The sequence below is a fragment of the Caretta caretta genome, chromosome 3 (assembly GCF_965140235.1).
Source record: "Caretta caretta isolate rCarCar2 chromosome 3, rCarCar1.hap1, whole genome shotgun sequence".
Classification (NCBI taxonomy): domain Eukaryota; kingdom Metazoa; phylum Chordata; order Testudines; family Cheloniidae; genus Caretta; species Caretta caretta.
The window spans coordinates 22,719,901-22,735,721 of NC_134208.1; the positions used below are offsets into that span (position 1 = coordinate 22,719,901).

General features: G+C 45.6%; 1 long non-coding RNA gene across 1 annotated transcript in view; it reads right to left on the reverse strand.

Moving 5' to 3' along the window:
• The window catches only part of LOC142071383 (uncharacterized), a 150,199-nt gene extending 135,118 nt beyond the window's left edge, over nt 1–15,081 (reverse strand). Inside the window, exon 1 of the long non-coding RNA XR_012667417.1 lies at nt 14,852–15,081. This is a non-coding gene — a long non-coding RNA (uncharacterized LOC142071383). The remainder of the gene's footprint in view (nt 1–14,851) is intronic.
• Nucleotides 15,082–15,821: the final 740 nt, after the last annotated feature.

The following is a 15,821-nucleotide window of genomic DNA, read 5'->3' on the forward strand; positions in this document are numbered from 1 at the left end:
TATTTAGATTATAAACTCCTCAGAGCAGACACTGTCTCTTACTCTGTGTTTGGACAACCTTAGCTGGGGTAGCTAGGTACTCCTCTAATTCTAATAATACTAATAAAAGTTTAGACAGGATAATATTAGATGAAAAAACATCTTCATTTCTGAGGGGCAGATTCCTGGCCCTCCCGCCCTTCCTTCCAAGAGTTGTGGAAGGTCTCATTTATGGCAGAAACAGGGTGACAAAGTCAAATCCCAGCAACATCATCTTCCAAGCCCTGCTGCTTAGAGTTCATACACTTCCGTCCATTAGGAAAGTGCCACAATGTGGTTTATAAGAGGTAGCTTACACCACTCTATAGTCTTCACTGTTGGTGTAACCATATGAGATAACGAGTGCAGGATGCAAAATGTTAAGCAATTAGAAATTGGCTAATGCCATTCTTAGAATTTTTTGGCTCTAGTTTCCGTGTTGAGTTCTCTGTACTGTTCAGCTCAAGGCAAGGCCCTGGCCTCCAAATACCCTCCTCTACCCCCCTTCATTCCCTGCCCTGCACACACAAAAAACAAGAAGCAAATATCAACTGTATACATGTGCCATGTGGTTTTTGAAAATGATTGCCGGTGAATATTTCTACAAGGGGCCTCACCTGTTCTAGAGGCTAAGATGAAGGAATCTACCCTACTGTATGTCAGAAATGTTTTCACCTCTGTAGCTGGAGTTACAAGAGACCGATGCCTTTGTATCTAGTAACACAATACTGATACATGTGGGCCAGAATTTTATAGGAAACAAATATAAAATCCACAGTGACACTGACATGTTAGCAAATGATATTTCTTTATTTCCCTTAGGACAACCTTCAAATGCTGATGCATTTACAGGCCCTGTAACTGATGTGATGGCTCGGTAGCCATGTCTTTTGAATACTCCCTTTCTGCAAGGAGGAACTGTTCTAACCTGGCTCAGGAACCTAGTGATCTCATTGTACCTGTGGATCCTGACCTGACAGAAAGTCAATATTGCCTGGTTTCTAACATAACCAGTTTGAAAAGTTAACAGAGTGTAGCTCACTAATGAGTGACCTGTATGTGAGCTTTCCATCTCTCTACAGCATAAACAGCGTACCTGTGTCTTCAGAGTCCAAAATCTACATATGCTATACCGTGAACAGTAAAAAAAACCCCTCAGATTGGTCTGGTTTTAGCTACTGTAGAAGTTGAAACCCCTCTAGAAAAGAAACTTGAGTTGTTTCATTTCTTTCTGTTTAATTTGTTCTGCTTCAGCAAGAAGAACAACATGCAGCAGCAAGTCTAACTGTGAATGGTTTTAGGGAGGGTGACTGTGTGGGTATAATTATGTCACATGATGCAGCTAAGGATCGCAAAGCACACCTGTAAGTAGCTTTAGGAGGAAGCAGTACCAAAAATAAAGTAGAAAGAGAGAAACAATTCAGCCTCCTGTTAATAAATGATGATTCTCTCGGTCACCCAATTTGCAGCAATGAGTTGTAGTCTCATTACCCATTACCACTGTGCACAGGAGCAGACATGCTGCAATATACACTAACTGGGCCAGATTCTCAGAGGATGTAAATTGGCATCGCAGCATTGCAGTCAACATAGCTCTGTGATTTGTACCAGCTGAAGATCTAGACCATCATGTTTAAAGATGGTTTCAAATCAAAATTATGGCTCTAAACATCCCCAGCTCCAGATCTGAACTCTGCTGACTGGGCCCATCTAGAATCTATTTACAAAAGGTATTAATAGAACACCAATTGCCATTGAACCTACACATAGTGAGGCTCATAGAAATCATTTTATAGTTGGTTGTTTTAGGTCTTTGCCTTGGTGCAGGAATTACAAAAAGCACAACAAACCATTGATTCACAACTGGGCCATTTTTCTAAACGTTTTCTCAACTGTGCATAAAATATCACATTTTGGCCTTTATTATCTAGCCAATTTAGACCACTCGATACATCACAAAACCATCCAACAGATAGACAGTCAGCGTGGCCTAGTTTCACTCATATGCCTGGGAACTATCCAAATCAGGTTTCCCACGAGTTAACACACCTTACTGCCTTCCAGTCACTGTGACAGCTATATCTATGTTGACAGAAAAATCCACATGTCACCCCTGGAACAGCTTTGTTAGTTCACATGGCACAAGTAATGACCAGAGGATTATTAATGCAATTTGTCATGTTTATGTTCTTGCTTGTGACTACTTAAATCAGAGCCTTCCTTGTACGTGGCTATTGGTTTTAATTTTTTTAAAAGCACAGAGAGAACCAAGAGAATTTAGTGCTCATAAGAGAACGCTGGATTGACAATCCATGGTTGTCTCTTTGTCTGAAAAGCAGTAGCAGCTCCACAAGTGGCAGGTGCTGGTCACGTAGGCGCTCGGATACCACAGTGCTGGGTGTGGCATAAGAACCTAAAGAGAATAAATAGCACAAGAACACCACAGTCAAGTACAGGTAACAGCTGTACAAGCATGTGCCCTGAAAATATGCCTCAACCCTGACCAAGAGGGATCATTTCTACCAGGGATGGTCTTAATCTGGCTAAGATCAGCAAGAATGGTGTCAGCTGTGCTGCTGGTTGGCTATATGGACACCTCTGCACTGGAAGCTGAACGACGTTCACCAGTTCATTTCACATAAAGCTCTGAAAAGGTTAGATTGTCTGGTTGTGGATGGGCTCCAGAAACAGCCCAGAGGCAAGACTCCATATCCCATTTTATTACTCCCCTGAATTATCCCGTCCTGCTTTTAGTGGATGAACATCAGCACTTACGTTTTAACACAAAGCATATTGCATGAAATGACTCACCAGCTTCATATACAGATAAATATAGGAGCTTTCTCCTTTCAGTGGGGATCATACTTGACTTTAAACTATAATCCCTGACCAGCCATAACCTACCATGGTCACCTAGACACAAGCAATCAGTTAAAGAAACCATAATGTAGATCTGTCAGTGCTGTGACACTGCTGAGTTTGCATGGAGAAAATAAACAGCACAAATAATCACTTGGGGACCATAACCTGCAGTCCTTATTCAGGCAAAACTTCCATTGACATCAGTGGGACTAGAGCAGTAGGACTGCTCACCAAAAGGTTTCAGGATTGGGCTTTCATCCCAGATGTTTGTGTGACAGTGGCAGGCCAGGCACCAATGTCTCAGCCAGATACTGACAGATACATAACTGGAAGCTGTCTGGCTCACTTGCAGGTTAACACTCATAAAATAGGTATTAGAATGATAAAGTGGTTAGTGTTTAGACTCTATTGAATGTCTGTGAGTTGCTCCATGCACTAACCTTACTTGTCATATCTGTATTCCAGATATTTAACTGGTTAAAAGATAGGAAACAAAGGGTAGGAATAAATGGTCAGTTTTCAGAATGGAGAGAAGTAAATAGTGATGTCCACCAGGGTCTGTACTGGGACCAGTACTGTTCAACATATTCATAAATGATCTGGAAAAAGGGGTAAACAGAGAGGTGGCAAAATTTGCGGATGATACAGAACTACTCAAGATAGTTAAGTCCCAAGCAGACGGTGAAGAGCTTCAAAAGGATCTCACAAAACTGGGTGACTGGGCAACAAAATGGCAGATGAAATTCAATGTTGATAAATGTAGAGTAAGGCACACTGGAAAACATAATCCCAACAGTACATGTAAAATGATGGGGTCTAAATCAGCAGTTACCACTCAAGTAAGAGATCTTGGAGTCACTGTAGATAGATCTCTGAAAGCATCCACTCAATGTGTAGCAGCAGTCAAAAAAGCTAACAGAATGTTGGGAATCATGAAGAAAGAGATAGATAATAAGACAGAAAATATCATATTGCCTTTATATAAATCCATGGTACACTCAAATCTTGAATACTGCATACAGGTGTGGTTGCCCAATCTCAAAAAAGATATATTAGAATTGGAAAAGATTCAGAAAAGGGCAACAAAAATTATTAGGGATATGGAACAGCTTCCATATGAGGAGAGATTAATAAGACTGGGACTTTTCTGCTTGGAAAAGAGACGACTAAGGGGGGATATGATAGAAGTCTGTAAAATCATGACTGGTGTGTCGAAAGTAAATAAGAAAGTGTTATTTACTCCTTCTCATAACACAAGAACTAGGGGTCACCAAATGAAATTAATAGGCAGCAGGTTTAAAACAAACAAAAGGAAATATTTTTTTCACACAACGCACAGTCAACATGTGGAACTCCTTGCCAGAGGATGTTGTAAAGGCCAAGACTATAACAGGGTTCAAAAAAAGAACTAGATAAATTCATGGAGGATAGGTCCATCAATGGCTATTAGCGAGGATAGGCAGGGATGGTGTCCCTAACCTCTGTTTGCCAGAAGCTGGGAATGGGCAAGAGGGGATGGATCACTTGATGATCACCTGTTCTATTCATTCCCTCTGGGGCACCTGGCATTGGCCACTGTCAGAAGACAGGATACTGGGCCAGACAGACCTTTGGTTTGACCCAGTATGGCCGTTCTTATGTTCATACTGTCATGTAATATTTGAGCAATTGTATTGTGAATCTCTGTGACTGTATGAGTCGCCATACAGGAAAGGGACATTAATTAGTATGAAGAGCTGCCCTTCTACAGAAATGGTTATGCCCCTTCCGAAAGAGGAGACCCGTCGATAGGCTATGGGGGGATCTTACAACTGGAAACTCCCTGCATCTGGACTGAGGAATCACAAACACAAGGACTAAAGACTCTGAGGGTATGTCTAGAGTGCAGTTAGACACCCACAGCTCACCCATGCCAGCTGACTTGGCTCCCATAGCTCAGGCTAAGGGGTTGTTAATTGCGGTGTAGATGTTCGGGCTCAGGTTTCAGCCTGAGCTCTGGGACTCTCCCACCTCGCAGGGTCCTAAAACCTGGCCTCAACCCAGGCCCAAACATCTACACTGCAATTAAACAGCCCCTTAGCCAGAGCTCTGTGAGCCCAAGTTACCTGGCATAGGCCAGCCATAGGTTTTCAATGACAGTGTAGACATACCCTTATTGTTGTTCTAATGGACTCCTTCCATCATCTGAGTTAGCAGTTCAGAACACATGGCTGGAGGGAGATAAAAACCCCAAACCAAAGGAACTAAGGATCACTATGCTGCTTGGACTCTGGGGGGGACAATCTGTTTCTAGGCATAAGCAAGAGATCTTCAGCTGTTTAGCCTGGTTTAGCCCTATAGGACAAATAGAGCTTGCGGATTGTAGAAGCTTATATAACCTTTTGAAACCTAGGCCTGTAACTCATTTGTGTGTCTATGTTTGCTTGTTTTAACCTTGTAAATAACTCTTTACTTTCTTTTTCCTATTTAATAAATCATCATACAGTTTGCTATAGGATTGGCTAAAAGGGTTGTCTTTGGGGTGAGACCTTAAGTGCAATTGACCGGGGGTAAGTGACTGGTCCTTTGGGATTAGAAGTAACCTGAATACTGCTGTGATTCCTGGTGTAAGAGGCCATCTATCACAGAGATACACTCACCTGGCTGGCAAGACAGACCTGAGTACCCCCGGGGACTCTCTGTGTCTCTGTGTTAAGGCTATTAATGCACCTGAAGAGTTTGCACTTCGTGCAATTGGTTGATGAAATCTAAATTTAGAATTCGCAACCAATTTGGGGTTTGTGCCCTGGTTCTTAACAGTCTGCCCTGAGGTTGGTACTCATGCTTTTGTGTCACCATTCAGTGTGTACTGAACAACATCTGTAGAAACAGTGCAGGAGCAGCTTGCCCTGCAACTGTTTGTACCACTGTGAAAAATGCCCGTGACTGTGCAGCGCCAGTTCCTAACAGAGGACAGCTCTGATTAAAATCATCAGAATGCCGAGCTAACCATACTGTAGATTACATTTGCGTATGTGTATTGGACTGAAATCCATTCAGTGGCACCCAGATTTTAATGAGAATAAAATGTTTGTCGGAAAGACAGGTTAGACTCGCTTTGTTATTTACAAGTTGAGAGAATACTGTCAATCCCCATGGAGAGATGTTGACGTGCCCTGACTCGTTACACCAGGTTCCTCCCTGGTGAGGCACTGTGTGTGCAGAAAGGAGTGGAGTGGTACACATTTCACCCCCCCAGTACAACTGGAAAATTCACCCACAGGCTAATATTAGTGAAAAAATTAGAGGGCCTGGAGCCATTCCCATCAAAGGCAGTGGGAGTGTTGCCATTAGCTTTAATGGGAACAGGGTTTATTTTTTATTCCACGGTTCTCATCAACAGTGTCTGAGCATTTCACAGACATAATAGAACCCCAGAGTTACGAACACCTCAGGAATGGAGGCTGTTCGTAACTCTGAACAAAATGTTATGGTTGTGCTTTCAAATGTTTACAACTGAACATTGACTTAATACAGCTTTGAGACTTTACTATGGAGGAGAAAACTGCTGCTTTTAACCATCTTGATTCAAATGAAACAAGCACAGAAACTGTTTCCTTACCTTGTCAAATCTTTTTTTTTAAACTTTCCCTTTATTTTTTTTAATAGTTTATGTTTAACACAGTACTGTAGTGTATTTGCTTTTTTGTTTTTTGACTCTGCTGCGGCCTGATTGTGTACTACCAGTTCCAAGTGAGGTGTGTGGTTGACCTGTCAGTTCATAACTCCGGTGTTCAGAACTCTGAGGTTCTACTGTAGCTTCTCAACACCCTAGTAAGATGGATTGTACTATTGTATTATCACCTGCCTTTGCAGATGAGGAACTGAGACATAGGAATGTTATCTACATAAGGCCCTGAGATTGATCCACCAGCGGGCGATTTAGCAAGTCTAGTAAAGACCCACCAAATCAACTGCAGGTCGCTCTCCAGTTGACCCCTGTACTCTACCCTCGACGAGAAGAGTATGGTAAGTGGACGGGAGAAAATCTCCCGTCCACCCCCTGCGGTGTAGACCCCACAGTAACTTGACCTAAAGTACGTCGACTCCAGCTACGTTATTCACGTAACTGGAGTTGTGTAGCGTAGGTCGACTTACCACAGTACTGTAGACATAGCCTTTGACCCAGGGCTGTGCCAAATTTTCAGGTGCCCTGCTGCATATGCCTAAGGATGGCCCTGACTGGATGACACTAAATGGCCTGTGATATATAGAAAATCAGATTAGATGATCCAGTGGTCTCTTCTGACCTTAAACTCTATAACTAAACTCTAGCTAAAGTTAAAGTTGCCCTGCACCTGTGAAAACAAGGCCCTGTAATTCTGTGGAAGAAGTTTTTGAATGCACATTTCCTGATTGCTAATCCAGTATCTTCCTCACAAAATCATTCGTCCCATGCCGGATTAGAATGAACATGTATTTTACATTTTATCCAAAAGTTCCTTTTATATACATGAACTGCAGCTATATCTGTCATTTATTGCATCCATTAAAATCAATGACTGATTTTTTAAAATCTTCTTACCACCTACCTGCTATATTTCAAGCCCCATCATCATGTTTGAGTTCTGTTGCTCTGAACCAAATTCCAGACTGTTGAAAATACGCTGTTGTACTGTGAAAAGGCACACTGCCTAACATGAAAAACCCACACATGTCAGATATTCCAAGCTGGTTTTGAGTAGATCGGTATTTATACATTCATGGCTCTCACAAGCCCAAAAAGCAAAAAGGAAAGAATGTTTTTGCCAGCTTTGAAATATTCCAGAAGGAGAATTGTTTCCTTCAATAATGGACATTGCAAAGGGGCAGCACATTCCCTTCAGTCTTGTCTGCACTAGGAAAATTACTATCCCGTGCACACCAATAGTGAAAGCTCTAGTGGCTAGACAGCATGAAGATGAAAATGTCAGTATAACTTTCACTGCTGATTGTTAGCAGAATCAAGTTAATGGACTTCATCACTGTTGGTTGCAGGGGTACAGTGTAGCAGGTGTCTGCTTTCAAGGTTTGCTGTATTGGGGAAATAGGGAATCCAAACCCATCACCACCATATTTAAAGGCCTCAGCTGCCTCCTGTCAAATAGAAACCAACTCTCTTGTCTTTTGGGGTACCATAAGTGCCTAATATTCCCTATTAGGCTGTCTAAACCACTAACATTCACTAAATGACAGTGCAATTGTGCATCTGCAATGCAAATATTTCAGCACACTGAAAATTTGGGGGCAGATCAAATTAATAAACAAGAGATACGTCACTGGATTAGTGCATGCTGCACTGGATAGGAAGGGAATAAGAAACATGGGATTTGAGGGGTAATAGTACATAAATCTGGCATCCCCAATGCATAATTTGGTCTAATGTGCTGCGCTGGAAACCCGACCTTCCCTATAGCAAATGTCTCTCCAAGGATTTCCTAATATTTTACAGCCATTAGTGAATTAAGGACCACAAAATCCCTGTGAGGTGGATAAATAGCATTACTCCATTTTCCAGATAAGGAAAGCTTAAATGACTTTGCTTTCATCACACAGGAAGTCTGTGGTAGAGAGGGGAATCAAACACAGATGTGCTAACTTCCTGTCCTGGGTCTTAACCACAAGACCACCCTCCCCAACATACTCTAGTAAGTTAGCAGGCTCTGATTTATTCTTAAGCATGAGGGTCTCCATCTCCTCACAAACAGGACTAGTGCTGCATTCAAGAAGCCACTTTTGCAGTCCTTTGCTGAAACAAGGTCACCTACCTCAAATTCAAGTTTATTATCCCAGTGAAACTGTTATAGTTAAGCATCTGGAGGCAATTTCCTAAGCATCTGCATTTTTTCAAAAAGAAGCCAGGGTGGGACAAAAGGGCAGATCCATTTACCACCTTAGAAAAGCTGGCACACTGGGACCTTGCATGAATTGCCCAGGCTGAGTAAAGTTGTCGTTTGCTGGGTATCCAGGAAGATCTGCTAGGCAAAGTGAAGCGTACAAAACTACTCTCTGTTAATATTGTCGGTTTTCCCTTAATTAAATAAAACACCTGTGGTTTTCCAAAAATTCCAGAATCATTTAATCTTCTTTAAAAAACTACACTAGCATAAAAAGTATTTTTAACATAATTCATTAAAGAACCTGGAGGTTTCTACTTTGTCAGGGAGTGACACAGAGTAGGATTCAAGGAAACTCTCACACTGAGCTTCAGCCTACAGAAAGAGTGAGAGACCTAGAAGGCTGCTTTCAGATAAACAACCATGAGTTGTTGTTATTGTTGTTTTTAAAGGGTTGAATTGTTCTAATGTCTTTGTTTCTTTTTTTGGCTGGTGCTGTACCAGATTTTTAAACTAAGGATGTTCTGGATGTAATGGTTTAAGTGCAGTGATCGGGAGCTAAAGCCTCTCTGGGCATTTGGGTAAACAAAGAGCTAACTGGATGTCACAAATAGGAAACACAGAAGATGCATATGATAGGGTGTACCTCAGGGGTGGGCAAACTTTTTTGGGGCTGTGCCTCCCCAAACAGCCAGGTATGGCCTGGCCCCCAACCCCTATCCGACCCCCCCCCCCCGCTTCTCGCTCCCTGACGGCCCCCCTGGGACTCTTACCCATCCAACGCCCCCCCATTCCCTGTCCCCTGACGGCCCCCCAGTCCGCCTGCCCCATCCACCACCCCCTGCTCCCTGTTCCCTGAACACCCCCGGACCTCCCGCCCCTGACTATCCCCCACTGCCCCATCCAACCCCTCCTCTCATTCCTGACTACCCCCCCCGGACCCCTGCCCCATCCAACCACCCCTTCTCCCTGTCCCCTGACCGCCCCAGGAACCCCTGCCCCTGACTGCCTCCCGCCGCCCCATCCAACCCCCCCTCCCCTTCCTGACTGCCCCTCACGACCCCTGCCCCCATTCAACTCCCCTGTTCCCCACCCTCTGACTACCCCGACCCCGACCCCTATCCACACCCCCACCCCTTGATCACCCCCTCGAATTCCCCTGCCCTCTATCCAGACCCCATGCCCCCTTACCGTGCAGCACAGAGCACCTGGTTAGGCCGGGCTCTGCAGCTGCACTGCCCCAGGAGCTTGCAGCCCCGCTGCCCAGAGTATTGCGCTGGCAGCGAAGTGAGCTGAGGCTGTGGGGGTGGAGGAACAGCGCGGGAGGGGCTGGGGGCTAGCCTCGCGGGCCAGGAGCTCAGGGGCCAGGCAGGAGGGTCCCGTGGGCCGGATGTGGCCCGCGGGCCGTAGTTTGTCCTCTGGTGTACCTGGTCCTTCAAGGCCCACTGAGGGAGGGTCCACGGTCTTACCACACCCCACCCCAGGAAAGGAGCAGTGAAGGTGGTCCTTCAGGCCTATCTAGAGAGGATGCATAGAGGCAGCCAATCAGAGCCCAGCAGGTTCAGATAAAAGGAGCTGCCGAGCTTGAGCAAGTTAGTTCCTGGTGGGGAGCACAGGTGTAAAGAAGGGTGCTCTGCTCTGCTCAGCTCATAGGAGCTCAAGAGAGAACCAAAGGATGGTGTTTGGTGACACTGGCATTCAGTGAGAAGGAAGAAGATTTGAGAACCTCAGCCCTGATATCAGAATGAAGAGAAAGGGGCTACATGGGACAAGGCCTGGGGAATAGCAGCAGCAAACATGGCTGCTGTTTACAGAGTCCCTGGATGGACCTGGGTTCCCCACCAGCCACTAGCAAAGTGGCCTATCCAAGCAGGGGATAAGTCTTGTTTAGAAGCCCAAGCAAAGGGTGAGATTTAAAGGGCTCTGAGATGGGGCTGAAGACCCTAGAGAGGGCAGATAGCTTTGTTCGACTTTTGTTACCCAGGAAGGGGTTCATCCATTTTTAATTGTGTGACTTGGCCGGAGGGCTGAGCCACTGATATTATTGTCAATAATAACAATAAGGTTCACAAAGTCACTGGGCATTTTGCTTGAAATTCTACAAAATATCTGTAGTTGGGATAAGTCTGCTAAAAAGTTTTCATGGTTTCCAGGGGGATAAATGCCTTTTAAGAAGTATATGCAAATGTGCATCATCAATTTGAAAAGGCCACCAGGAAAAAAAAAATGGCATCAGCAGAGCCTTACACATCCACAAAGGAGCCTTCAGTCTAGTTTTCCTGGAGGATGATCCGTTGTTTCTAATTAAAATAAAATGATCATGAAGAAAAAACACATGTTCATTCATCCCATTTACAGTGGAGAGGTGAAGATATTGAGGGCTATTAGAGTTGATTTATATGCTTTACAAGCATTGTCCCAATGTTATCAGTGGTTCCAACCTGGATACCCAATGTTTGTGTAGTTGAGATCCCACTGTGTTTTCAAAGAAGAATGTGTATGAACCTAATGCTAAAAGATGCTGTAGTCATAACCTTGGCCACTGCAGTCTAACTGATTTACAGTGAAGGTATAGCACAAGCAGCCACAGTACAAGTTTCCTCAAAGTGCTCTGTCAATGCATCTGAATCCTGACCAGGATGGTTCACATTGGGTAACAGGACACCAACAGGCCAGAGCATGGCTGAGCTTTATAGAGGGGATGGAATGATCCTCTCTGATATAGGTGCTGATTTGTTCCTGGATGATCTCTGTATGGAGCTGGCTGAACTCCAAGGTAGCCCATGCAGGATGGGTGGAGGCACCCAAGATGAGGCTGGTGCCCCCTTGTGGCACATGCTCAGTGCAGAAAATCTCTGATTTAGGCTCCAGATCCAAAAAAGGTAACATAGTGGGCATCCTGAGGGCATCTCCTTACGAGATGGGGGAAACAGGTCTAACCCCCGGGGGCAAATGCGAACCAGTGGCCAGGACACTTCACCACGGGGTGGTGGGGACCGCCTCTGCCAATGTGCTTTACAGCAGTACTGGTGGGGAGTTGATGTCCCCTCTGACTTCAACCCCTGAAAAGGAGAGGGATGCTAATGGATGGTTGGAGGTGCCCAGAGAACATCCTAGTGTAGGGGGAGCACCCAAAGACCTGGCAAAGAATCAGTGGGGGTACAATGAATTTGGGTGTTGGTTCATGCAGGGCCATAACCAGGGTAGGGCAAGCAGGGCAACCACTCAGGGCACAAAGCTGTGGGGGTGAGGGATGACTTGGGAGGGCATGCAGGTCACGTTTTCCCCTCTGTACGGGGAGACTTTGGCAAATCAGTAAAGTGCCTGAAACCACTATGACTTATTGCTAAAAGCAGCCAATTCAGCAGGCTGTAAATTGGCCATTCAACAGTCTCAGTTTAACCAAGGCAGGAGGGGAGGGGGGGGGTTGGGTGCCACAGAGAGGGCAACTTGATACATGCATCTTAGAAGAGCAGGATGTGCCCCAGGAATGTCTACTGGGGCCTCAAGGCTGCAAACTCTGGAAAAACCCACACCTGGTTAATCGATAATCAGAAGGAACCTCTCGCTTGACCATTGAAACTGCTTACCTAACAAGTTTGCTTTAAGGGACATGTCATTCTATTACTAAATGTATAAATAAGGGGGAAAAGTTTGAGGTAGGGGGACTCTTCAGGACTGGACTCTCCCTCTGGATGCATCTTGTGTTCCCCATCAGCAGACGGGCTGCCGCTGTGCCACTTGAGAGCCACACTCAGCTTTGGCAATTATCAAGGGTTGGGGGTGTTTTACTAACCTGTTGCGGAGGTGTGTGTAAGTGCTTGAGACTAAGTAAAGTTTAGCTTTAAGTGCAAGCACTCTTGTATTGTCCTGTTTGCGCCAGCCATCTATCGGTCGGACGGCCGTGTCTCCCCTGATTTATTTCCTGACACCACCTTCCACAGAGTAAAAGTTACCAAGAGCTTTGGGTTGAAAGAACCCCAGATAACACCTCCTCCCAATTTCTGCCTTCCATTTAGCACAGAGATTTTCAAACTGTGGGGTGTACACAAACTGTGGAGCCCGGCTGCCATGCGATGTTTCCTGAGGCATTCACTCGCCACTGCCCTGCACTCCTGGCTCTGCTGAGTGCTCAGCTGTGCAGATATAGGCTGGCTTGGGAAACGGGGCCAGGAGGGTGCCGGGCAGCCAGCCACAGACCTGACCCCGCAGCACGGAGAGCCAGGGGCCAGAGCAGGCCAGGCTGCTCCACCAGTTTCCGATCTTCCAGCTCCTGGCAGGAGGCGATGGTTTTCCAACTGTGCTAAATGGAAGGCAGAAATCTGGGGGGGGGGGAGGAGACGTAACCCCATGTGGCCCCCCCATGTCTCCTCTAGAGGACGTAAATATGCTTGCTCGCTCCAGGCACTAAAATGCCTAGTTATGGCTATGGGTTCATGTTTGCCAAACACCATTACCATCCTCATTTGGATTTCTCCAAAGCTTCCCGGAGTCTCAAGACATGTAGCCATGTGCTGAGCCTTCCAGTATAGCTCTGACAGACGCAGAAACATTAGTAACATTGCGCGTTACAAGAACTCCCCCCACACGCACGCACACACTGCACACTCATATCCTGGATCAGGACAGCATACAAAGGGTTAACTGCGCTCTTCCGCAGCATTCATGGGCCATGAGCATGTTAGCTTTCTATACGTTCCCTGCTCGCCGCACTCGATTGGAGCACACTGTGTAGAGTAAACATCAGTGCAGTGGAGCAAAGGTCCGGCCAAGCTGCCTGATTTGATACTGCAGTTGAATTAGCATTAACAGCAGCTCTGCCTCCCACAGTGGGCACAGAAGATTCCCGCCCCCCGTCCCCGCCTACAGTGAGCTGAACAAAATAATGGAGTGCAAGACATTTAGCAAGGGTAAAAGTCATTACAAAGCCACGCCATCAGGAGATCACTGTGACTGACTGTGTCTCTGTCCCTGCCATAAAGATTACTCCTGAGTATGTGGTTCATTCACTATTACTGTCGCCATGGGAACAATGTGGCAATCTATGGGAATCTGGAATATTTCATATTTCCATCAGGCTTTCTATAGAAATAAAAATGTGTGATACTTCAGTGTCTGCAGCCAGCTTGACCACTAGGATCACACAAGGTGAGTGCTCAGCTGGGAATGAACGCAAAACCCCTCACACTTTATCTGAAAATAGAAATGCCTAAGCGGTGCTGAGAACAAACTAGAGAAGAGCTGGGGAAGAGAGAAATCAAAACCTTCAGTGCCCAAAGTTGGGAGAGGCTGCTCAGCTGCTCAGCCCCCCCGCTGGGAACGGCGAGCTGCAGAGGGCCCCACCAGTGTCAGAATGTCTCGCGGCCTGCAATCAGATTACCCTGATGGGCCGCAGGTTGCTCACTACTGGTGTAGAGGGTACATTAAGTTGACCAAATCAGTGGTGTCTGCCATCCACCTATTTATGCAGACCAATGATCTGATCTGGTATGGCAAATCCTACATTCTGTGCTCTGGATGTTATAAGCTTAGCCCTACTAGACGGGACAGAACACCACACCCAGGATGTGTGTGGGTTACAAGAGCACGTGATACCTTGGCTCCCATTTCAGTGAGGTCTAGGGTGGGGTTTTTTTTAATTAAACAAATTCTATTTAACTGTGCTTTTCTCCAACCAACAACACCAGGGAGGTGTGAGCTGTGCTCGCATTAATAACCCTATTGACTGGAGTGAGATCACTCATATGCATAAGGCCCTAAAGATAGTAAAACAGAAACATTAGTAAATTAAATAATTCAAATTAATATTTTAGTTGTTTCGTCTTATGATTTTCATTTCTTCACTTCATTATCTCTATAGAAGGAGAACCAGAAAGACCTTTAATGTCTTTTCTACTTGTATGGCAATTAATGTATAAGGCTGTTTTGCCATAGACAGGGTTTAGTTTAGCTTCTACTACCCAAACAGCCTTCTGCACCTCACATTGATGCCTGTGTCTGTAAAGCCTTCTGAGAAATTTAACCTGTTACCACTATGTGGTCAACCAAGCTCATGTACAGTGTCACCTTATGAAAGTGCTCCCCAGGGTGGACACACAGGTCACTCCTTGGATTACCTTTGATTTGAGCAAGACAGCTCACGGCGGCAGTCTCCATCACGTCAATGGGAGTGGACAGAGATTGCTGGCACAATAGCCCCAGGGGCGCAAATAGTTCTCCCTTCTATGGGGCACCGGTCACTGCTGAGGTAACCTCTCATCACGTTCTGTACGCAGGGGTCAAGCTGGCTGCAAGCGTCTTGCCTGCACCGGTAGCACTGCGTACACTTTGGAACTCTGTCGCCTGCTGTTTTCACAGTAACAGTTTCTTCTGTGGTCACAGCTGTGACCACTTCTTCCCTTGGCAGAATGTCACCAGCAAAGAGATCATTACACAAGCATGCTGCCTGTTCGCGTCCTCCCTGCTCCGTCATTGCAGCTCTCCCACTAAGTACATTTGACCTCTGGGGAAGCCTAACAATTTAGCTTCTAAACTGGAGGGCTGCCAACAAATCCACAGGCCAACTTCTTCTCAATCCTTTTTCGCAATTCACCAGACTCCTGAAGGAGGAGGCGATAACAGGGCAATTATTTAAGATATGTATCTCACGCCCTGTCTACATGGGCAAGCTTCTGCGCAGTAAAGCAGGTTTCTGCGCTGCGATTCCCGAGCTGCACACGCTGCCACGCCGCTTAGTGAGCACAAACTGCACAGTTGCAGCGCTGTAAAAAAGCCACCCCGACGAGAGGCGTAGAGCTTTCTGCACCGGGGCTACAGAGCTGCGGTGTCAGTGTAGACACCCTGGTCGATTATAGCACGGCGATTGGCCTCCAGGAGGTGTCCCAGTGTGATAAATGAAGGGAGGAGGGGTAGCTCCCTTTTATGAACACCCAGCTAGCCAATTAGCTATAAAATCCCTCTTAGTAGCTATTCTCTACTTGCTTTACCTGTAAAGGGTTAAAAGTCTCACTGCTATGCATAGGTAAAAGGAAGGGAGTCTGCACCTGACCAAAAGAGCCTATGGGAAGGCTAGAACTTTTTAAAATT